Here is a 24,231-nt window from a genome sequence, read left to right on the forward strand (position 1 = left end):
AGGAAACACGCAAAAATGCTGTATTTCACAGTCAAAACTGACGATGGATGACTAAAGATAGAGATTTGCATCCATTTCAAAAACTTTCAAATGAATCAGATGATTTTCGAAGAAGGATGTACATTTTTGCATAGAGGCCTATTATCTATAAAGCTAATAGATGATTAGAAAACCCATCTGAAGATCTAAACTAAAGCTAAAATCTCTTACCATGCTGTTAACTACTCTCTTCAGAGAGCAGCACAAACTGGGTCTAGCAAGGACAGAAAAACGCTGCACAACAATGCAGCAACTGTGCTGATGATGGATGACTAAGTATAGGTTTTAAAACCAAAAACATTAATCGAACACCATACACTACCGCTCAAAAATTTGGGATCACTTGCAAATTTCTTTGTTTTCCAACGAAAAACACATTTTCATGCATTTCCCCAAACAATTTTTTCCATTTCCCAAACAATGAAAATGAATGAGATGATTTTCAAAGAAGGATGTCCATTTTTGCATAGAGGCCTACTATCAACAACTGTCAGTCCTCTGCATCAATCTCCTGGTATGGCTGCTAATCCAAGTTTATCATTTTATAAGGCTAATAGATAATTAGAAAAGCCATCTAAAAATCCCAACTAAAACTAAAATCTCTTACCATGCTGTTAACTACTCCCTTCAGAAAACAGGAAAAAATGGGTCTAACAAGGACAGAAAAACGATGCACAACTATGCAAGAAGAAACAAAGAAATAAACAAGAATTATTCCATATGATCTCTGTCGTAATCGGTCAATTTTACTCATGGATGATTGGTATCAAAATTGGCAACATAAATCCCTCATATTTACAAAGTCAAACAGTTTTTCCGTGCTCCAACTACAAAAATATTCAATTTATTGACTTGGAATCCTATATTGTGGAAATGAATTTATCGCTGGCAGGTCTGTAACCAATTAATTAAACCAGGGGTGACTGTAATCATGAAAGACAAAAAAATCCTTAGCGATAGCACAAACTGGGTCTAACAATGACAGAAAAACGATGCAGACACACGCTCAGACAAATATCTGAGCGTGTGTAGTTTAAGACAGGTCGTCACCTGGCAGCTGCACTAAATAGTAGCCGTCAAACACCAGTGTCAGTATCAACAGTGAAGCGGCGACTTCAGGATGCTGGACTTCATAGCAGGACTGCCAAGAAAAAGCCAGATCTCAGACTGGCCCAAAACATTTTCCCAAACTTTTGAGCGGTAGTAGCGGTATTCTCATATTTTCCCTTATTTTCCAATGCAAATGTTCCCAAGTATGTCAAAGAAGGAAGAGAAATGAAAACATAACAAGAAGATGCGTTTAACCCTTCAAAAAGGTTCAACTCTGTATTTGCAGTACTACAGTACAGTACAGTCGTTTGCAGCACACAAAGGAAGGCTTGTTTGTTGGTATTACCACGGTGACTTGAGCTGACACTTCCTTCAATGCAGCTGCACAAAGCAGCTCCTCAGAGACGTTGGCTTTAAACAAACAGGAGATATCGCGTAGAGGAAACATCACAACATACCCTGGCAGCCAGGGCGCATCTACGGTGTCGTGTGTTTGCAATGTGGGGAGGTGAGATGGCACCTCCAAAATAGATTGCAAACAATGCAGGGCATTGCTTTCCAAAGGGAAGTGTTACGGCCACACTGAAAAGTAGGAATTATTGTACAATTGTGTGAAAAAAATGTGTTTTTTTAGGGAAAAAGTAGAGATTGTCGACTTTCTCACAATGTAAATTCAGAAGCAACCCTTCCATGAACAGGAAGTCCTTGGATTACGGACAAGTTACATTGGTAGACTGTAAAAAGTGTCATAATACAAAATGTCATAACACAAATGTTGTAATATCACAATACAGTGTTTTTGTTTATTGGTGGGGATAGGTTCCCAAAAATAGTCTGCAATAAGTGAAATCTCCCAAGTAGCCAACTGTTTTTGTTTACCATCATCATCATATTTCTTATATAGGCTCACATTTATATCTTGTTTAAAACAACTTAAAATTTCCTTTAAATTTTCAATGATTCGGATGTGGTGTTTTCGTGTCCTCGTTATCTACCATCATGTAATAATCCCCCACTCATTTCGGTGGCGTTGTGGATTTTGCTCGAGGCTGGGCTTGCGGCTGTGCTTAACTGTATTGGCAATGAGCACTACAGTAAACATTAGCTAGTTGCTTACGAGCTAACTATGACCACAACTGGGAGGTTGACAGCCAATCAGGACGCAGAAGACAACAACACTCAACTTCCTACAGAAAAAAATGTGTTAATAATGCGTTCTTACGCTGTAAAATTACACAAAAAAATTAAGCTTGAAAGCGAGTCATAAAAAATTTTAGTGAAATCTCCCAAGTAGCCAATGGTGTTTTTTACCATCATTATCTATGTTTTATACACTTTTCTTATATTTTCTTTCTCACATTTATATCTTGTTTAAAACACACAAAATTCTAATTTCCTTAGAATTTTAAATTACTCTACATGGTTGTACACAAGAAATTATTGATTCGGATGTGGCGTTTTTGTGTCCTTGTTATCTACCGTCATGTAATAATCCCCCACTCATTTCGGCGGCGTTGTGGGTTTTGCTGGAGGGTGGGCTTGCGGCTGTGGTTAACTGTATTGGCAATGAGCGCTACAGCAAACATTAGCTAGTTGCTTACGAGCTAACAATGACCACAACTGGGAGGTTGACAGCCAATCAGGACGCAGAAGACTACAACACTCAACTTCCCACAGAAAAATATGTCTTTGTAATGCGTTCTTACGCTGTAAAATTACACCAAAAAAATTAAGCTTGAAAGCAAATCATAAAAAATTTAAGTAAAATCTCCCAAGTAGCCAACTATGTTTGTTTACCATTATTATATATGTTTTATACACTGTTCTTATATAGGCACACATTTATCTTATTTTAAACACACAAAAATCTAATTTACTTTTTTAAATGAATTTACTTGGTTGTACACAAGAAAATTATTGATTCGGATGTTGCGTTTTTGTGTCCTCGTTATCTACCGTCATGTAATAATCCCCCCGCGCCGTACTCATTTCGGCGGCGTTGTGGGTTTTGCTGGAGGGTGTCTTGCGGCTGTGGTTAACGGTATTGGCAATGAGCGCTACAGCAAACATTAGCAACATGAAACACCATAACAGGAAAGGACGTAACTGTCTGCTTTTTCAGTGTGGTCCTGATACTCTTTGGTCGCTGTGAAGGCAGTACATGTATTCAATGTATTGCTTATTAGATTATACTGTAATAATTGAATTCCACTACTGCTCACTTAAGGTCGAGTGGACGGAAACCTTGAGATGTTTTTTTTTTTTGTATTTTATTTATTATTCTGGTATTTTGGTACTTTTGTTTTGTTTTTGAGGGAGTTTGGTTGTATCGTGAATGAACTTTTCCTGTGCCTTTGTGAGTTCTCGTTACGTTGCGGTCACATTGCACTTGAGCAAGGGGGGTAAGAAGAACATTTTTAATACTTTGTGAAATATTACACTTCGCTAAGTGTGTCATTTTTGCCAGGTACTCCACCTGAGAAATGGTTTTGAGAGAACTTCTTCACTGAAGTTGATACAAGAAAAAAATATATATATATCTCAATATAAATATATATAATTTTTGTCAGTGTGCTAGTGTGGCAGCCGCCATTGTTAGGAGTGGATTTTTTTTTTTTTTTTTAGTCAAGCGAGGCCTCGATATTTAACCAGTCAAGTGGAAAATAAGTTTGCCCAAGCTACGTTTTTTTTTTTTTTTTTTCCGAAGGACCGTGTCTCATTCACTCCCATTGGTTGACAACCTCACCAAGACACAATGAAAAGAAAAAGAGTGACAGGCAACGTAATGATGTTGTTTGAACGACGATTATTTCAGACGTTGACTTAAGTCAGGGGTGTCCTGAGGGCGTTCTCAACCCGCAGATGTTTTTGATTAGCCGGCGGCGTATTGTAAAAAACAGAATAAGAGAATATTCATGAGATATATTATTAGGAATGACACTAATTTGCTTTGCTGTAAAACAAAGCTAAGTAAGATGCGGCTGTTTTGTTCCGATAGCTCAGCTTATATCAAACACACACGGGATTGCGTTTAGCATCTTTAATGCGCAACATGTATCAAAGTGCCCCCCATGCACTGTAAACCCGAATGTTCAAAGTACTTAAATAAATGAAGTTATGCATACTCAAAGTTTTAAAAAAAAAGTTCTAATAACTTAATTATGTCAAGTTTAACATGTTGTTCCATTTTGAGTACTTTTAACTAATATGTTTTGATTAAATTGAACTACGGCTATATTAAGTAAGATTAACTTAAAAACATAGTTTACATACAACTTAAGACAATAGCCACATTTACATGAGGAGTTTTTCTCTTTCCGAATGGAATCTTTCCGAAAGCAATGGTATACGTACATGGAAAGGAATATTCCAATTGTGTGTCTACATGCGCCGCTATAATCAACCAGAATAGTCAATGGGGCATGCCCAGTAAAACGTAAACATCAACATCACGTAATACCGACTTCCCCGAGTTTTTCTTTCACTTGTTGGAATAACTCCATACTGCCAGTTTTTCATTCGTCCAGTCTTGAAATTTAGTTTGGATCAAAAACAAACTTTCCGCAATAATAATATGCTAATATTTTATAATTAAGCTCGGTCCGTGTTTTATGTAGATATGTATTTTCTTTTTTAACCCTTAGATGCATAAGTGGGTAAAAAATGACCCAAGTCAGGTTGTTTTCTTGATATGTCTTTGTAATGAAATTTTTTTTATCATTTCATATTCCAGGTATTCCTCAAAAAACATGTTTTTGATATCATGCCATTCACATTTTTAACTTACCTTTTATACATTTTAAGAAATTTTGGCTTTTGTGTTACTACCCTAACCTTCCATAAGTGGGTCAAAAATGACCTGCATGCATTTTCTATGGAATCCAATAGGAACCTTTGATTCTTATCAACTTATCAACTCTAAATATAATACTAAATATCATACAAGTGATTATTCCTAACCAAAATGGCAAAATTGGAATAAAAACAAATTGATTCTAGTATGGAAGAGTGTAGGGTCCAGTCACTCGTGCATCTAAGGGTTAATAAAAGTGGACTTGTGAATGGCGTATAGAAGGGTTTAGATTCTGTTCCACAGATGGCGCTAATGCACACAAAAGCTGCTTGCCAACCGCCAATAAATAACAGAAGAAGAAAAACACCACGAAGAAGAACGCACCCTGACAACTTTCTGTTTGAGCGGGTACAAGATACCTCAATCGGATTGGGGAAAGGAATATTCCACCCCTGTGAATCCCATTATATATTCATTCGGATCGGCACTTTTCTTTCGGAATGAGGCGTATACAAAGGTTACATTCTTTCCATTTGAGCAAATAACCCGAATGGAATTGGAATATTTGGGTCCATGTAAACGTGGCTACTGTAAATCCGAATGCTCAAAATAATTAACTGGTATAAGTATAGTTAACTTAAAATTTTCTTGAAAGTTCTACTTATAAATGTTGATTATAAATGTCTTTTCAGTTTATTTAACTTGTAATTTTTGATTAATATGAACTTTTTGCAGATTTGTGTAACCTACTTAAAATAATTTATAGTTACAAATAAGTATCTATTAAACATGAATAAATCAAACTAAGAATCAATTAAGAATACATCCATTGCATCAGATAGATTTGTACTGTGTAGGTTACACACCTTCTTCCTATGGAAAGAGTTGAAATGAGAATGAAAATTAAAGAATGGAGAATGCAAAAAAGAAAGCTATTTCTCTTTTCAGACCAAAATTTAAAAAGCATATCTAATATCAACTCCAAATATTAAAGCTCTGATATACTCAAATACTCAAAAAAATGTGGCAACTGATTCATTCATTTTCTACTGCTTTTCCTCACGAGGGTCGCGTGGGGTGCTGGAACCTATCCCAGCTGTCTTCGGGCGAGAGGCGGGGTACACCCTGGACTGGTGGCCAGCCAATCACAGGGCACATATAGACAAACAACCATTCACACTCACATTCATACCTATGGACAATTTGGAGTGGTTAATTAACCTGGCATGTTTTTGGAATGTGGGAGGAAACGGGAGTACCCGGAGAAAACCCACGCATGCACGGGGAGAGAACATGCAAACTTTGAACATTGAACCTTGGTCTCCTAGCCGTGAGGTCTGCGCGCTAACCACTCGACCACTGTGCCGCTTTTTTTGGCACTGATTGCCTCACTTTTTTTGAGTTCTGCTAACTTATCCGGGTTTACAGTGTGTTTATGTCGGGAAAATGTTTGGACACCCCTGGGGAAGCGGGCTATTAGAAAATAGAGCCTTTTTTGCTTTACGTTGAAAAAGTGATTTTGATTCTGAAGGTACCATGCTCAAGTCTCTTGTTATTTCTTTTTCATTGTCTTTTTTATGTTTAAAAAGATTTGAAAAAATGGGGTGAGGAGGATGGCAATGTTTACTCCAATGTGTTTGAAGGTCCTTTTAGGTGCCACTTGTATATTTATAGGCTCTAAAATCACTGGAATGATATCCATAAAGTGGCATTTACCTATACCTATATATATTTAAATATATAAATATATATTGATCTTTGTCCAGATACGAGAAAATCCATGTACTTTAATTAATTTAAAGCTTACATTGTGTACAGTATAGCACGTATGCAAGTCAATTTTCATCATGTTTGATGTAATTTTGTAGCAGTGGTTTGATACTAATAAATGGCAGTCGATGATGGAATTGTAAAACGTTGGTCCACTTGTGGTTTTATTGGCGCTCCCGGCCGCTAGGTAATGAGAGAGGATCGTAAAATGACAATTTAATAAATCGGGTCAAACATCTGATTAATTGTCTGGACAGATTTGTGTGATTGTGTTTGGGTTTCATGTTTTTTGTGTGAGGCAGACTTGTCGTTTACAAGCACAAACACATTTAAAGTGGAAAATCTCCAGGTACTCGCCATTAATGAACGTAAGAATCAGTGTGGCCTTTAGCCGGGTTGTCAGGCTAGCGCTAATCTATGCCGCTTGCCCGTGTTGTAATTCCTGGACCGAATTATTGTCATATATTCTCATTCGTACGTGTGCTAACCGTCAGAGCTCGGCTTTCTGGAGGCAAACAAACATTTGCTGTGACGCGTTCAAAGACGGCTGAAAAAAGTGTGAATACTCAACACTTGATGACAAAATAACATGAGTGACGCATCAAGATATCATTAACATGTAAAATCCTTTTTGACATTGCCTGTATTATCACGTACGTATAAACTATTACCCACTCATGGAGAATTACATATGTCAAAAATAGTTTCACTTTACAATGAAGTCAACAAAAATAGAGTAGTTACTGGAGAACTCATGAAGAATTAATGAGGAACTAATGACTAAGGCACATGGATTGAGAGTAGTTACTGAGGAACTAATGCATAGAGTAGTTACTGAGGAACAAATGACCGAGGCATATTTAGAGTACTTACCGAGGAACTAAGTCATTTGAATATACATAGAGTAGTTACTGAGGAACTAATGACTAAGGTAACTAGTGACAGAGTAGTTACTGGGGAACTAATGACTAAGGTAACTGATGACAGAGTAGTTACTGAGGAGTGGGTGCTGAGGAACTAATGACCAAGCAACATGCATTGAGAGTAGTTACTGAGTAGTGGGTGCTGAGAACTAAGGTACATCCTGTAAATATAGAGTAGTTACTGAGGAACTAAGATACATACTGTAAATATAGAGTAGTTACTGAGTTGTGGGTGCTGAGGAACTAATGACCAAGGCACATTTAAAGTCGTTACTGAGGAACAAATGAACAAGGCATATTTAGAGTAGTTGCGGTGGAACTAAGTCATTTGGATATAGAGTAGTTACTGAGGAACTAATGACCACGGTGCATTTAGAGTAGTTACTGAGGAACTAAGGCCTTTAAATATAGAGTAGTTATTGAGGAACTAATGACTAAGGTAACTAATGACAGAGTAGTTACTGAGGAACTAAGGCCTTTAAATATAGAGTAGTTACTGAGGAACTAATGACTAAGGTAACTAATGACAGAGTAGTTACTGAGGAACTAATGACTAATGTAACTAATGAGAATAGTTACTGAGGAACTAATGACTAATGTAACTAATGACAGAGTAGTTACTGAGGAACTAATGACTAATGTAACTAATGACAGAGTAGTTACTGAGGAACTAATGACTAATGTAACTAATGACAGAGTAGTTACTGAGGAGTGGGTGCTGAGGAACTAATGACCAAGGCACTTTGATAATAGTTACTGGGGAACTAAGACACATACTGTAAATATAGAGTAGTTACTGAGGAACTAATGACTAAGGTAACTAATGACAGAGTAGTTACTGAGGAGTGGGTGCTGAGGAACTAATGATGAAGGAACTTTAATAATAGTTACTGAGGAACTAAGGCACATACTGTAAATATAGAGTAGTTACTGAGGAACTAAAGTACATACTGTAAATACAGAGTAGTTACTGAGGTGTGGATGCTGAGGAACTAATGACCAAGTCACATTGAGAGCAGTTACTGAGGATCTATGGTACATAAATATAGAGTAGTTACTGAGGATCTAAGGTACATAAATATAGAGTAGTTACTGAGGATCTAAGGTACATAAATATAGAGTAGTTACTGAGGAACTAAGGTGCATAAACATAGAGTAGTTACTGAGGATCTAAGGTACATAAATATAGAGTAGTTACTGAGGAACTAAGGTACATAAATATAAAGTAGTTACTGAGGAACCAATGAATAAATGAGGAACTAATGACTAAAAGGCACATACATTGAGAGTAGTTACTTCGTGCAGTAGAAGCGGCGTACATCGCGGTTTAATTCATAAATAAATGATTATTGTTTCATGGTTACATACAGTAACCAGTAATATTAGTAAAAATAAATAAAAAGCTAATTGTATGCATTATTGACCTCAATTAAACATTTGGCTAATTTAATCTTACTTGGTCTGCTGTATTGGCGACAAAACGTGTTATTTTATTTACTGTATGTCTAATATGGATTATTTTCTCAGATTTTACAAAATGAACATACAACATGTGACTATAGGGGTGTTACTTCACGCCATGAGGGCTCCAGCCATCCATCTTCTAATGCTTATCCGAGGTCGGGTCGGGTGGGGCAGCAGCCTAAGCACCATTTGGTCCAGGGCCTCCCGGTGCATCCCGAGGCGTTCCCAGGCCAGTTTAGTGACATAGACGTAGTGAGGCCCGGCCAGGCACAGCCCAAAGAGACAACCTGGGTCTCCCCTAAGGGGAGAGGGGCCCCCTTTAGCCCCCCTTGGCTGTCGAATCCTCAGCTTCAACTAATCCTGTTAAAAAAGCCTATTTAGAAGATTCTATACCACTTTTCCATTCCATAACTACAAAAATATTCAATTTTATTAACACTGAATCCTATTTTGCAGGAAATTCACCTATCACGGTCGTGTCTGGAACCAATTGACTGTGATAAACGAGGGTTTAATGCCGATGTGCTGATAAACGATTCAATTCAACGACCGGAACCAAAATGAGGACCTGGAAACCCTTTGAGACGAGAGCTGAATGGAAGCCACTAATTGCCCAGCCGCAGACAGGCCCCCCCACCCCCCCACCTCCACCCACTGATTCTTTAGTTCTTGGCAGCCCAGTATCGAGTGTTTCGGCGTGAAGATTAACTCTGCAGCCCACATTAAGTGGTCCAATAATGAAGCCATGGAGATTGTCAGGATAACACAGCTGGCTGCTCACGTTCAAGTGACTTCAACAACACGTCAGGACGCTCGGCTTAATTGAGGCAGGCCACGGCATCGGATAACTTTTTATTTTAATGACGCTCTCTCCTGCAGACACTGCAGAGGTAAGCAGGACATTGGCAGGGATGCAAATGAGCGGAGGTGGACTTCATGATCCAGAACGGTTGCGTTAGTCCGGGAAGTGACAGCAGTGGAAGGCAGCGATCGAGGAGTGTTTGAGACTCCCACTAATGAGACGCGTGTTTGATCCCTGCACTCATGTGGCAATTAAGGCGGCCGATTCAGGAGGACATTGATTTGATTTCTCTTGGAGTCTTTTTGGCAAAGTAACACAGCATATTTGCATATATTTACTGTTTTTTACAGTACTTTTGTGCCAATATTAGTCAACAAAGACACTTTTTAAAAAAGGAGCCTATAATTCGATAGATTTATAAATAACTTTCTTTTACATGGAAGTTCTATTTTATGTAGGAATGCAACCAACAATGTTTTTTTTTTTTTTATCAGAAGTGTGTTGCTTCCATTTATTGAGTAAGCGGTTATGCCCCAAATCAGGGGGCATAACAAAAAGGAAGTGGAAATTTTTTTATTTTTTTATTCCAGAAAAAAGTCAAAAGTCAAAATATTACAGAAAAAAATCCAGTATTTTTTTTATTAATATTACGAGAAACAAATAGAACAAATACTAATTTGTCATTTTGTGTTGCTTTCATTTATTGAGTAAACAGTTAAGCCCCAAACCAGGGTTGTCCTAAGTGCGGCCATTCTAAAAATATTAATTAACAAGAAAACTTAAAAATAAAAAATATAATAATAATAATAATAATAATAATAATAATAATAATAATAATAATAATAATAATAATAATAATAATAATAATAATAATACAAAAAGGAAGTGGAAATTTCTTGATTTTTTTACAGCAAACGTGGAAAAATCAGCAATAATTTTCCAAAAATAAAGTAAAAATATTACGGAAAAAATATTTTATTTTTATTAACATTATGAGAAACAAACAGAACAAATAAAGTTGTCATTTTGTGTTGCTTTCATTTATTGAGTAAGCGGTTAAGCCCCAAACCAGGGCTGTCCTAAGTGCGGCCATTCTAAAACTATTAATTAACTAGAAAATACAAAAAGGAAGTGGAAATTTTTTTTATTTTTTTTTACAGCAAACATGGAAAAATCAGCAATAATTTTCCAAAAATAGTCAAAATATTACAGAAAAAACATGTCATTTTTATTAATATCATGACAAACAAACAGAACAAATATAGTTGTCATTTTAGGAGAATTAGGGTGCAGAAGTTTTAATACTACAGGAATAATATAAAAATGTTACACAAATAAAGTAAAAATTATGAGAACAGAATTGACAAAAAGAAAGTTGAAATAGTTGTTAAAAAAACAAAAACAACAACAGCTGAAATGAAAAAGCAGCTGTCATTTTACAAGAACATAAACATTAAAAAGATTTTTTACAAGATATAAAAATAGCAAGAAAAAATAAAGAAAAAAGTCATGTTGTAACAAAAACAATGGCCCATTATTGCTGAAAAAAATATTGAAATACAAGCGACATGTAGTATTCTGGTAACTGGGCATCAGTAATGACAAAACATTGATGAAACATTAGCTTACATTACTGTCAATAAAGTCAGCCATGGCACGCTTAACACGACAGAATGAAAATAAGTCCTCCATTTACGTGTGGAAGTGGTAGGTTTTTGGCTTCTTATTTTGTTTTTCTTCCTAATTATTTTTTAAACCCTTCCTTAGGTTTAGAATAAACAAATTTTAGACTAGCTAGCTCGCTAGCATGCTATGTATAATAATAGGACTATAATGTTGTTATTCAGGTCTACATGGCGCTAATGATGGTCAAAATTTATTTCGAAAGTCATAGACAGGTGGCCTATGCTCTACCTATGAAAACATTCCATTCCGATCCTTATGATATTACTTGTTTTACTGATCTAAGCCATTATGAAGCCAATAAAAAAGGGACTATCAGGCCATTTTGGGTACCACCTAATCAGTAGACCCAGGTCATGATGTCATCATCACGCAGCCAGGATCAGCATGTCTTACATAAGAGCAGAGTGAGGCTGGAGGTGCGTTCAGGGACATGAGAAACAAAACGAGCGTGGCTTGCCCTCCCCTCTCCATCTGCCACTTCCTACCGCTTTGTCTGTGCAGTGTGAACTCGGCACGGCCTGAAATGAACGAAGGAGGCGGCGTGCTCAGTGCGCTCCATCTTTGTTCCGTGCGAGAAGAACTGCAGCTTGAAAAAATTAATGAGGCGATGCACGCTCATCAATACTGCTCATCATTAAGCAAAGCAAGACATGCAGCTCAGCCTCCTTTCTACTCTACAGCGCCGACTCAGCATGGCTCCACCCACTCTGGATGCTTTTCCATTCCAAGTAGGTACTGGTACTACCTGGAATCATACATAGCGGAAATTCACTTATCACAGTTAATTGGTTCCAGACATAACTGTGAAAAGTAAGTGACATGGCTCCACTTTATCACTGTTCTTCAAAAATATATGTCTTATATTTGTCTTATTTTCTCTTATTATGTCTACTCAGTTGTGTGATAGGAGCGTAAAAGGTGACTGGGGGTGTTATTTCAATTCTAGAGGGCTCTAATGTTAAAAACCCTATTTAGAAGGTTGTGGACATATTTTCTATATTTTAACTACCAAAATATTGGATTTATAAATAAGAATTATTTGTGATAATTCACTTATCACAGTTGGGTCCAAGACCAATTAACCCCGAAAAACAAGTGACAATCAGTTTCACGATTTTTATGTCTTTAGTAGGTCTAGGAGTGTAAAGGTGACTATAGGGTTGTTACTTCATGTCTAGAGTGCTCTAATAATATTATTTAAAACAGGCTTTATATGCTCTAACTACAAAAATATTTTATTTTATATACTTTGCAGAGATTCACTTATCACTGTCGGGTCTGGGACCAATTATCCCAAAAAATGAGTGACATCTACTTTAATAGGTATAGGAGTGTAAAGGTGGCTATAGGGTTGTTACTTCATGTCTAGAGTGCTCTAATAATATTATTTAAAAAGGAAGTAAACAGGCTTCATATGCTGTAACTACAAAAATATTTCATTTCTACATACTTCCCAGAGATTCACTTATCACGGTTGTGTCTGGGACCAATTAAAAAATGTCAAAAATGTGTTTTATTTATGTCTTGAATTGTTTATTATTTATACTTTAGTAGGTATAGGAGTGTAAAGGTGACTATAGGGTTGTTACTTCATGTCTAGAGTGCTCTAATCATATTATTTTTAAAAGGTAGTAAACAGGCTTTATATGCTCTAACTACGAAAATATTTCATTTCTACATACTTTGCAGAGATTCACTTATCACGGTCGGGTCTGGGACCAATTAACCCCAAAAAACTAGTGACATTCACTTTCACGGTTTTTCAAAAATATGTCTTATTCATGTCTTAAATTGTTTATTATGTCTACTTTAGTAGGTATAGGAGTGTAAAGGTGACTGTTGGGTTGTTACTTCATGTCTAGAGTGCTCTAATCATATTATTTAAAAAGGTAGTAAACAGGCTTTATATGCTCTAACTAGAAAAATATTTCATTTATACATATGAGATTCACTTATCACGGTCGGGTCAGGGACCAGTTACCTGTGATAAATGAGGGACAACTACATTTGTTATATGCGGGTGGTCTCAGAGGGTACTTTATTGTATTGGGTGACGTTGTAGTAACTGCCTTTGCTTGATGCCGCTCCATATTCCTTTGTTTGGACTTTGATGAATGACGCCTCATAAATACTGACAACATCTTTGTGCAAGCTTGCACATTACAACAAGCAGACGAGCTGCGAGGAAATCTGGCCACATTGGAGAGGAAGCTCGCTGCGTGACGTCCTGCTGAGAGAACACAAGTTTCCTGGTCATGACTTCTCCCTCGTTGTCATAACAGGAGCGCTGCGGAAACAAAGAGCGTGTTAGTTTTGCATTATTATTATTAGAAGCGCAAACACAAACGATTCTTATTTAAAATTTGTCCTTGCGTGTTCTGTATCCCATCTGATGGGCAGGAAAACGTCAAAGAGCGGCCATCATTACGAATGCAGCATGATTTTAAGAGGACGTGGAGAGGAACGATGGTGCCTTTGTGTCTGAGTAGCTTCCTGTTCATTATTACCCTGAATCAGAAAGCAGCCATTAGAAAGCACTTTGGCCGTTTGCCGCTCTTCTCCATGCAAGAAAAGCACGTGGATGGCGGCAGAGCAAAGAGCAAATCAAAGCTGCACAAAGCAAAAAGACTGTCTCTGCAACTCTTGGTGACTGTTACATTTCTGCAATTTAACAAGGCCTTCATCTGTGATTGGGTTCGATTCTGGACGAATAACGTGACATAAAAGCGGAGATAAATCCACACGATAAAGACAAAACGTGTCCCTCGATCCCGTTAAAATCCATCATCGCTTTCACTTGTTGGCTGCACTTTGGAGAGACGAGACGCTCGTACGGTCGCTTTTGAAGGCCCATACGTGGTACAGGGGCATCCAAAGGTTTGCCCGCGGCTGTTTTTATTGGCCTGCAGCAATTTCTAAAAACATCATTTAACAGGAAAAAAAGCTGTAATCTAACGAGAATACGTGATTTTATGAGAAGTCATGGTTTAAATGTTACTTTATTATGAGAAACAAGCAAAGCAACATATTTTTGGGTTGCGAAAAAAGTTACAATGTTATAATATAACATATATAATATAATATACACTACCGCTCAAAAGTTTGGGATCACTTGCAAATTTCTTTGTTTTCCAAAGAAAAACACATTTTCATGCATTTCACAAAAAATTTTTTCCTTTTCATAAACAATTAAAATGAATGAGATGATTTTCTCCATAGAGGCCTACTATCAACAACTGTCAGTCCTCTGCATCAATCTCCTGGTATGGCTGCTAATCCAAGTTCATCATTTTATAAGACTAATAGATGATTAGAAAAGCCATCTAAAAATCCCAACTAAAACTAAAATCTGGGTCTGGGTCTAACAAGGACAGAAAAACGATACAAAATCTATTCATAAATCATGCTGTTTTGTGGTATGTTATTAAGTCATTCTATTCCAGCCTCCCCTCCAGTATTGGCCATTTTAGATCGCTCTTTTAAGGCACATAGAATATTGTGTTTTAGGGCTACCGCTCAAAAGTTTGGGATCACTTACAAATTCCTTTGTTTTTCAAAGAAAAACACATTTTCATGCATTTCACAAACATTGTTTTCCATTTCCCAAACAATTTTTTCCATTTCACAAACATTTGTATCCATTTCACAAACAATGAAAATGAATGAGATGATTTTCAAAGAAGGATGTACATTTTTGCATAGAGGCCTACTATCAACAACTGTCAGTCCTCTGCATCAATCTCCTGGTATGGCTGCTAATCCAAGTTCATCATTTTATAAGGCTAATAGATGATTAGAAAAGCCATCTAAAAATCCTAACTAAAACTAAAATCTCTTACCATGCTGTTAACTACTCCCTTCAGAGAGCAGCACAAACTGGGTTTAACAAGGACAGAAAAACGCTGCACAACTGTGCAATAAGAAACAAGAATTATTCCATATGATCGGCGTCTGAATCGGTCAATATCACTCATGGATGATTGGTATCAAAATCGGCAACATAAATCCCTCATATTTACAAAGTCATAAATGGATTTTCTGTGCTCCAACTACAAAAATATTCCATTTATTGACTCGGAATCCTATATCGTGGAAATTAATTAATCGCTGGCAGGCCTGTAACCAATTAATTAAACCAGGGGTGACTGTAATTGTGAAAGGAAAATAAATCCTTAGCAATAGCACAAACTGGGTCTAACAAGGACAGAAAAACGATGCATGTGCAAGAAGACAAATATCTGAGAGTGTGTAGTTTAAGACAAAGACGCCTCACAGTGATAAGTGAATCCAGCAGGACTCCTTTATTCCAAATGGAATATTTCCTTGTGAGATCATACAAAACATCTTTATGACTTTCTAAATACGCTGAAATCTCTCATATTACCTAATATAGTCGACATAATCAATTGAGGGGTTAGCGCGCAGACCTCACAGCTAGGAGACCCGAGTTCAATCCCACCCTCGGCCATCTCTGTGTGGAGTTTGTATGTTCTCCCCGTGCATGCGTGGGTTTTTTCTGGGTACTCCGGTTTCCTCCCACATTCCAAAAACATGCTAGGTTAATTGGCCACTCCAAATTGTCCATAGGTATGAATGTGAGTGTGAATGGTTGTTTGTCTATATGTGCCCTGTGATTGGTTGGCCACCAGTCCAGGGTGAACACCGCCTCTCGCCCAAAGACAGCTGGGATAGGCTCCAGCCCTGCAACCCTCATGAGGATAAGCGGTAGAAAAAAAAAATACTATAAACGCAGATGTTCACATTGCAAAAGTTCCTTGTTTACTCCTGGTTACTGTGCACTCCCTGAGGTGGCTATTGTCTTATCTATGTAACATAACATAACATAAGATAGCTGACACTTCAAGACTAGTGTAGGATACGACATGGCATCACAGCCTCTTCTTATACGTAAAATCTACTTACACTACAGCTCAAAAGTTTGGCATCACTTGCAAATTTCTTGTTTACCAAAAAAAAAATTTCATCAAACAACATTTTTTTTCCATTTCACAAACATTTGTATCCATTTCACAAACAATGAAAATGAATGAAATGATTTTCAAAGAAGGATGTACATTTTTGCATAGAGGCCTACTATCAACAACTGTCAGTCCTCTGCATCAATCTCCTGGTATGGCTGCTAATCCAAGTTCATCATTTTATAAGGCTAATAGATGATTAGAAAAGCCATCTAAAAATCGTAACTAAAACTAAAATCTCTTACCAAGCTGTTAACTACTCCCTTCGGAGAGCAGGGTCCCATTGTGTGACAGAGCAGGGTCTAACAAGGACAGAAAAATGCTGCACAAATATCTGAGAGTGTGTAGTTTAAGACAAAGATGCCTCACAGGTCATCACCTGGCAGCTGCACTAAATAGTAGCCGTCAAACACCAGTGTCAGTATCAACAGTGAAGCGGCCACTTCAGGATGCTGGACTTCATAGCAGGACTGCCAAGAAAAAGTCCAAAAAAATTTCAAGTGATCCCAAACTTTTCAGCGGTAGTGTAAGTCAAAATATTATGAAAATTAAGTCATGATTAGATGGAGAAATTTTAAACAGACATTGTTTCCGTTGTGCCGTAGGGCCTACCGAGTCCTAGCCGCACCACAACGGAGCTAGCGTCCCCGACAACAGGGATTTCAATTATTATTATTGCAGATTATTGCAAACATAATCCATATCAAACATACCACATGGTAACAATCCTGATGTTGAGCCCTTGTGATTATTTATTATTAGTCGCCGGGGTACATTAGATGTATCACTTCTATTCTGGACAGCATAGCCATTTTCCAAGCTAAGCCTCATTTAACACTTCAGCCTGAATACTTTTAATGGCATTCTAATAAACTCTAAAATTAACTTTTATTCGGTTTTGCAGTCATAAAGTATTGTTTTATAATCCAATTTCAAAGAAATGCGCAACGGCAAATTAAATGCGTCGTTTCTGCTGTGTGGCAGAGCTGCCCGTCGCTTCCTGAATCACCCGGGTTAATGATCCGAATCTTGCCACTGAATCAGGAATCATGAGTCTTAGGTCTGCATTAAGTCTCGCTGGCAGCGGACTCACCTGGCATAAGGCAGAGTCGGATGATTCAACTGCACGGGTTCATTGACTCGAGTCAAGGGACTCAGATGACTCATTCCAATGGATTTACCGACTCGAGTCAGCAGAGTCAACGGAAACCCTGCAGACTCAGATGTTTCACTCATAATGTGACTCAAGTGAATTGGATGACTTCAGTGCAGGGGTGTTCAAAGGGTCGGCCCAGGGGCCATCTGTGGGCTGCAGCTCAATTTTTATTGGCCCCCAGGGAATATTAGGAGGATTATCTTGACCTCCAGCAGTATCTTAACCTCCAGCCAAGTGTTTTTAGCATGTTTAAAATGAAATAAAATAGTATAAAGTGACCTTATAGTGAGCCACTCGAACCTCAGAGAACTTAGGGAACCTACCTTGTAGCAACTTGGTAAGTCACCACTGGTAAACTGAGTCCATACATTTCCTACCACTATTGTGTCATACTTTTGTTGAAAATTTGGTGTATATCTCTTATAAAGTAATCAAGTCTTTATTTAATATTATTTATAACACGGTGTACCTCAATACAAGATTCAATCCAAGTTTTAGATGAAAAAAAAAAAACATTTTAAAGTGTTCCCATAATGCATGTGGAGCCCAAAACAAAAGGAGGGAAGCTGACGTCAATTCAGCATCAATTCCCCCCTCAGGGAATATTAGGAGGATTATCTTGACCTCCAGCAGTATCTTAACCTCCAGCCAAGTGCTTTTAGCATGTTTAAAATGAAATAAAATATGAGCCACTCAAACCTTTGTTGCCAATGACAACCAGAACAAACAGCTCCCCTGTAGCACCTCAACCATTGAACACCAAAGAACTTTGGGACCCTACCTTGTAGCAACTTGGTAAACCACTGCTGAGTCCATACATTTGGATAGAAACTGAGTCCATACATTTCCTACCACTATTGTGTCATACTTTTCTTGAAAATGTGTTGTATATCTTTTATAAAGTAATCAAGTCTTTATTTAATTTATTTATAAAATGGTGTGCCTCAATACAATATTCAATACAAGTTTTAGATGAAAAAAAAACATTTTAAAACGTTCCCATAATGCATGTGGAGCCCAAAACAAAAGGAGGGGAGCTGACGTCAATTCAGCATCCCAATGAATGTGTTGCTGAGATGCAATGCCTTTTGGGAAAACTTTAAAACTGTAATTTAAAGTCATATTGTGACATGCTTGTTTATTTGTATATTCATGTTTTGAGTATAAAGTTGCTGTGTGATGATTTTAGTGCAGTTAGTCAAGAGATCTTTGAATTATGACACAGTGAGTCAGACTGTTATGTTGCTATACTGCTGACATAGTAATAGTACATGCTTAAAAAGTATAATTACACACATCCAGCAACCTTTGACTTTTTGTGTGTTTTCTTCACGTGGGTTGATGTGTGCTAACTGTAAGATTGTTATGTTATTATGTTGTTAAATGTTATTCTTTATTTGCCGCTTTGTGTTTCAAATTTCTCCACTTCACTCTATGACGGTTGTTCCAAAAATTCATTAATTAACAAATAATCACTCATTTAGGGTTGAATACAGCCAATTAGTCAGAAAAATATACATATTCAAGCAAACTGTACATATTTTTTGTTTCCTAAATGAAGCATTTACAAGCATACATTGGCTAAATGAGGCAACAAATATGAGGCATTCTGAAGACGCATTCAAAGACGCTGTGACAATATGTAATATTCTCCACTGGTCTCTAGGTGGCAGTAATGTTACACTGATGAAGTCAAAATAAGAACAACAGCATAACCCATATGCTTTTATTTATAACGTGCCAGCAAAACAGAGCAGTCGAGCAGACTACAAAAATATTAAATTTTACATACTTTGCAGAGATTCACTTATCACTGTCGGGTCTGGGACCAATTGACCCCAAAAAACATATTCACTTTATCACGTTTTTTCAAAAATATGTCTTATTTATGTCTTAAATTGTTTATTATGTCTACTTTAGTAGGTATAAGAGTGTAACGGTGACTATAAGGTTGTTACTTCATGTCTAGAGTGCTGTAATAATATTATTTTAAAAGGTAGTAAACAGGCTTTATATGCTCTAACTTCAAAAATATTAAATTTTACATACTTTGCAGAGATTCACTTATCACTGTTGGGTCTGGGACAAATTAACCCCGAAAAACGTGTGACATTCACTCTCACGTTTTTTCCAAAATATGTCTTATTTATGTCTTGAATATTTTTATTATTTCTACTTTAGTAGGTATAGGAGTATAAAGGTGACTATAGGGTTGTTACTTCATGTCTAGACTGCTCTAATAATATTATTTAGAAAGGTAGTAAACAGGCTTTATATGGTCTAACTAGAAAAATATTTCATTTATAAATATGAGATTCACTTATCACGGTCGGGTGTGCGACCAATTACCTGTGATAAATGAGGGACAACTACATTTACTGTATGCATGTGGTCTCAGAGGGTACTTTATGGTATTGGGCGATGTTGTAGTAACTGCCTTTGCTTGATGCCGCTCCATATTCCTTTGTTTGGACTTTGATGATGACGTCGATGCAGTTCAGAACAGAACTGATTAGCATAGCTAGTTTTCTCATTTTCGCCTTCCTTACCCCGCCCCTCGATACTCCTTGATATTAATTCAATCATCCGTGACAGTAAGAATAATTAACTCAGTTCAGGAGACTCACTGCAGCTGTTTGCGTTTGAATCTATCATCTTGAGATAGACTGATAATCGTACATAATGCGTCAAATTTGGGAAAGGGGGTAGAGATGCTGTTATTGGTTCTTTTTGCGTTAAATATTCTCCCCCCACAGCTCCAAAGTTCCTATCTTCAACATCAACACATCAAATGTCTTTGCAGAAAGGGTGATAATTTGGAAGAGGAGCTGCAGGGTGTGGGACAGTAACCATCTGTTACCATCTCTGCATGCATTTCTTCATGACGCTGATAAGCAAGAAGATGGCGTACGTATCAACTCATCATCTGCATGACAACCTCTTATGAGATCTCAGCAAACATGTCACTGGTGTGAAACCGCCTTGTCTCCTTGAACTGGAAATAAATGACTGTCCTCTTAAAAAAGAATATAAAAGATTTATACCAACCAAATGGCCTCATGGGAATTCACGCTGTGGCGAAGGTGGACCTGTGCTGGAATTAAGTTTGGGATCACTTGGAAATGTTTTGGGTCAGAGTGAGATATGGCTTTTTCTTGGCAGTCCTGCTATGAAGTCCAGCATCCTGAAGTTGCCGCTTCACTGTTGATACTGACACTGGTGTTTGACGGCTACTATTTAGTGCAGCTGTCAGGTGACGACCTGTGAGGCGTCTTTGTCTTACACTACACACTCTCAGATATTTGTCTGCATCGTTTTTCTGTCCTTGTTAGACCCAGTTTGTGCTGCTCTCTTAAGGGAGTAGTTAACAGCATGGTAAGAGATTTTAGTTTTAGTTTAGATTTTTAGATGGCTTTTCCAGCATGATTTATTAATAGATTTTGCATTGTTTTTCTGTCCTTGTTAGACCCAGTTTGTGCTATTGCTAAGGATTTTTTTGTCTTTCATAAATACATTCACCCCTGGTTTAATTAATTGGTTACAGACCTGCCAGTGATAAATTAATTTCCACGATATAGGATTCCAAGTCAATAAATTGAATATTTTTGTAGTTGGAGCACGGAAAATCAGTTTATGACTTTGTAAATACGAGAGATTTATGTTGCCCATTTTGATACCAATCATCCATGAATGAAATTGACCGATTCCGACCGATCATATGGAATAATTCTTGTTTGTTTCTTTGTTTCTTCTTGCACAGTTGTGCATCGTTTTTCTGTCCTTGTTAGACCCATTTTGTGCTGCTCTCTGATGGGAGTAGTTAACATTATGGTAAGAGATTTTAGTTTTAGTTTAGATTTTTAGATGTCTTTTCTAATCATCTATTAGCCTTATAAAATGATGAACTTGGATTAGCAGCCATACCAGGAGATTGATGCAGAGGACTGACAGTTGTTGATAGTAGGCCTCTATGCAAAAATGTACATCCTTCTTTGAAAATCATCTCATTCATTTTCATTGTTTAGGAAATCCCAAACTTTTGAAGAAGCAGATGAGCTCATCTTTGCACCTCTTCCTTAATGGAATGGTCTGTCTCAAAAGGAATGCTGGGTGCTTTGCATTGACCAAACTTGCACAAGTGACTCTCGGTTTACGAACAAGTTTCATTCCTCGACTGTGATATACACACACACGTTAATGTCACACTGACATGTTGGAGGCTACAGGCCTCTTGTCGCCAAACCAACTCCTCCACATGCTAATTAGTGTTGTGACGTTCACGAACGAACCGGTTCTTTTGAACGGCTCATTAACATGAACGATGGGAACTGTTCTCTCCCCCCAACCCTGAGTTTATTTGTTTGGATGTTTTTTTCTTTGCACTAAAAGCGGTTTTGCACAGAAATTCATTGTAGCCTGCTTTGTTTTTTTAGTGTTTATACATGTTCAAGTCATGGTTTAAACACACACACATACAGGATTTTTACAATGGGTAATTCAAAACAGTGACGTCACTGTCAAAGCAGAGTGTTATAGCACCACCCTGTGGAATATTTACAATGACTCCAGATCAGACTTTAAAAGGTTATAATCAGTATTTCAGAATAATTGAAACTCATATTGGAGGGACATCTAAATGAATTCCTCCCAGTGATTATTTCCAAGATAAAACGAGTTAAAACCAAGTTGGTTCCTTAAAACTTAATAAATATAAATATGAGCCAAATGAGCCAACGGCTCAATCAAGATTCGGCTCCCCTCAAAGAGCCAAAAAAAGCTAATCACCTGATTCAAATAATATGGAGTGTTTAGGCATGCAAGTCTGCCCTTCATTGTCTCTGTCCCTTATATATGTGGTTTCCCTATTAACTATCCCTTTAAACGTGAGACATTTAGTGTCTTAACCAGTCTGTCTGTGATGGAAATTAACCTGCACAACAAAATAAGCTAACAGAGTGTTAGCTCATTCCTTTTTAACCAACATTTAATCAGCATGTTAACGTTTAGCATGAATTGTATTATTAAATCAATCACTTCCCTCCCCTATTGACCAGATGCAGTAGCCCTGCCTCCCCATAGCCTTCCCCGTCCCAGTGAAGAAGGTGAGCAACAAGGTGTTCAATGCCAACTGTGGTACCCATCAGTCATAGAGCCTCAGTCATGTTTTCGGAGATTAGCAAACCTTGGTTACAGTATATCTTAATTACGTGATAATTGATGGCTAATGCGTCACGGCAGATAGGAGTCTTGTTCTTGGTTGCCGTAAGAGAAGGCGTGGAAGTAAAAGTTGACTCCGCTCGAGCAGCTGGGGTTATTATTTAATTAGACTTCGGGACGCACGTATGGCGCCCTGATTTAGGCGCAACGCTGTCGGCCCGGGAAATCACACAGAGATTGTGTTTACATGATAATCGGCATTGGAAGTGCACGGGTCATGATCAGGAGAATTAATCTAATTACAAAGATCATTATTTCATCATCTGATTAATTGGCTGTCGTGCCAAAACGCTCCCCGAGGACGTTCCTGTTGGAAATATCAAAGTACAAAATATCCACATCTGAGTCAAACTGTTCTGCCACCGTGACCAAATGAAAATGACTTTGTCAGTCATGCTAATTCACAAGAGATGGCCATGTTTGAAAACTGCGTAGTTATCCTTCATGAACTCGGCAGCCCGTGATAAAACATTCCCAGGTGAAAGATGGATGGGGGGGGGGGGCGTGAGCCTTCAAAATTACTGTAGTAGTACCGTTTTCGTTGTTCTGATACTATACAGTATTTGTATACGGAATAGTTTGGTACAAAGTATCCATCCAGCCAACTTCTTCCGCTTATCTGAGGCTGACTTCATGACTTCATGCAGTGTTAAAGTTACTAAAGACTAATAATAGACCATAGACTACCACGAATCAGTGATCATGTCATAATTAATTAAAAAAACAACATGATATCCAGAGGGCGCAATGGTAAATCTCGATATTCTGAGGAATGCCAGCATCTGATATGGCCTGGCATGTAGATACTTTGTGAATATACACTACCGCTCAAAAGTTTGGGATCACTTGCAAATTTCTTTGTTTTCCAAAGAAAAACACATTTTCATGCATTTCACAAACATTTGTGTCCATTTCCCAAACAATGAAAATGAATGAGATGATTTTCAAAGAAGGATGTACATTTTTGCATAGAGGCCTACTATCAACAACTGTCAGTCCTCTGCATCAATCTCCTGGTATGGCTGCTAATCCAAGTTCATCATTTTATAAGGCTAATAGATGATTAGAAAAGACATCTAAAAATCCTAACTAAAACTAAAATCTCTTACCATGCTGTTAACTACTCCCTTCAGAGAGCAGTACAAACTGGGTCTAACAAGGACAGAAAAACGCTGCACAATTGTGCAAGAAGACAAATATCTGAGAGTGTGTAGTTTAAGACAAAGACATCAATTTCACTCATGGATGATTGGTATCAAAATCGGCAACATAAATCCCTCGTATTTACAAAGTCATAAACAGATTTTCCGTGCTCCAACTGCAAAAATATTAAATTTATTGACTTGGAATCC

Source organism: Doryrhamphus excisus, chromosome 5 (genome assembly GCF_030265055.1).
Source record: "Doryrhamphus excisus isolate RoL2022-K1 chromosome 5, RoL_Dexc_1.0, whole genome shotgun sequence".
In the NCBI taxonomy this organism is placed as follows: domain Eukaryota; kingdom Metazoa; phylum Chordata; class Actinopteri; order Syngnathiformes; family Syngnathidae; genus Doryrhamphus; species Doryrhamphus excisus.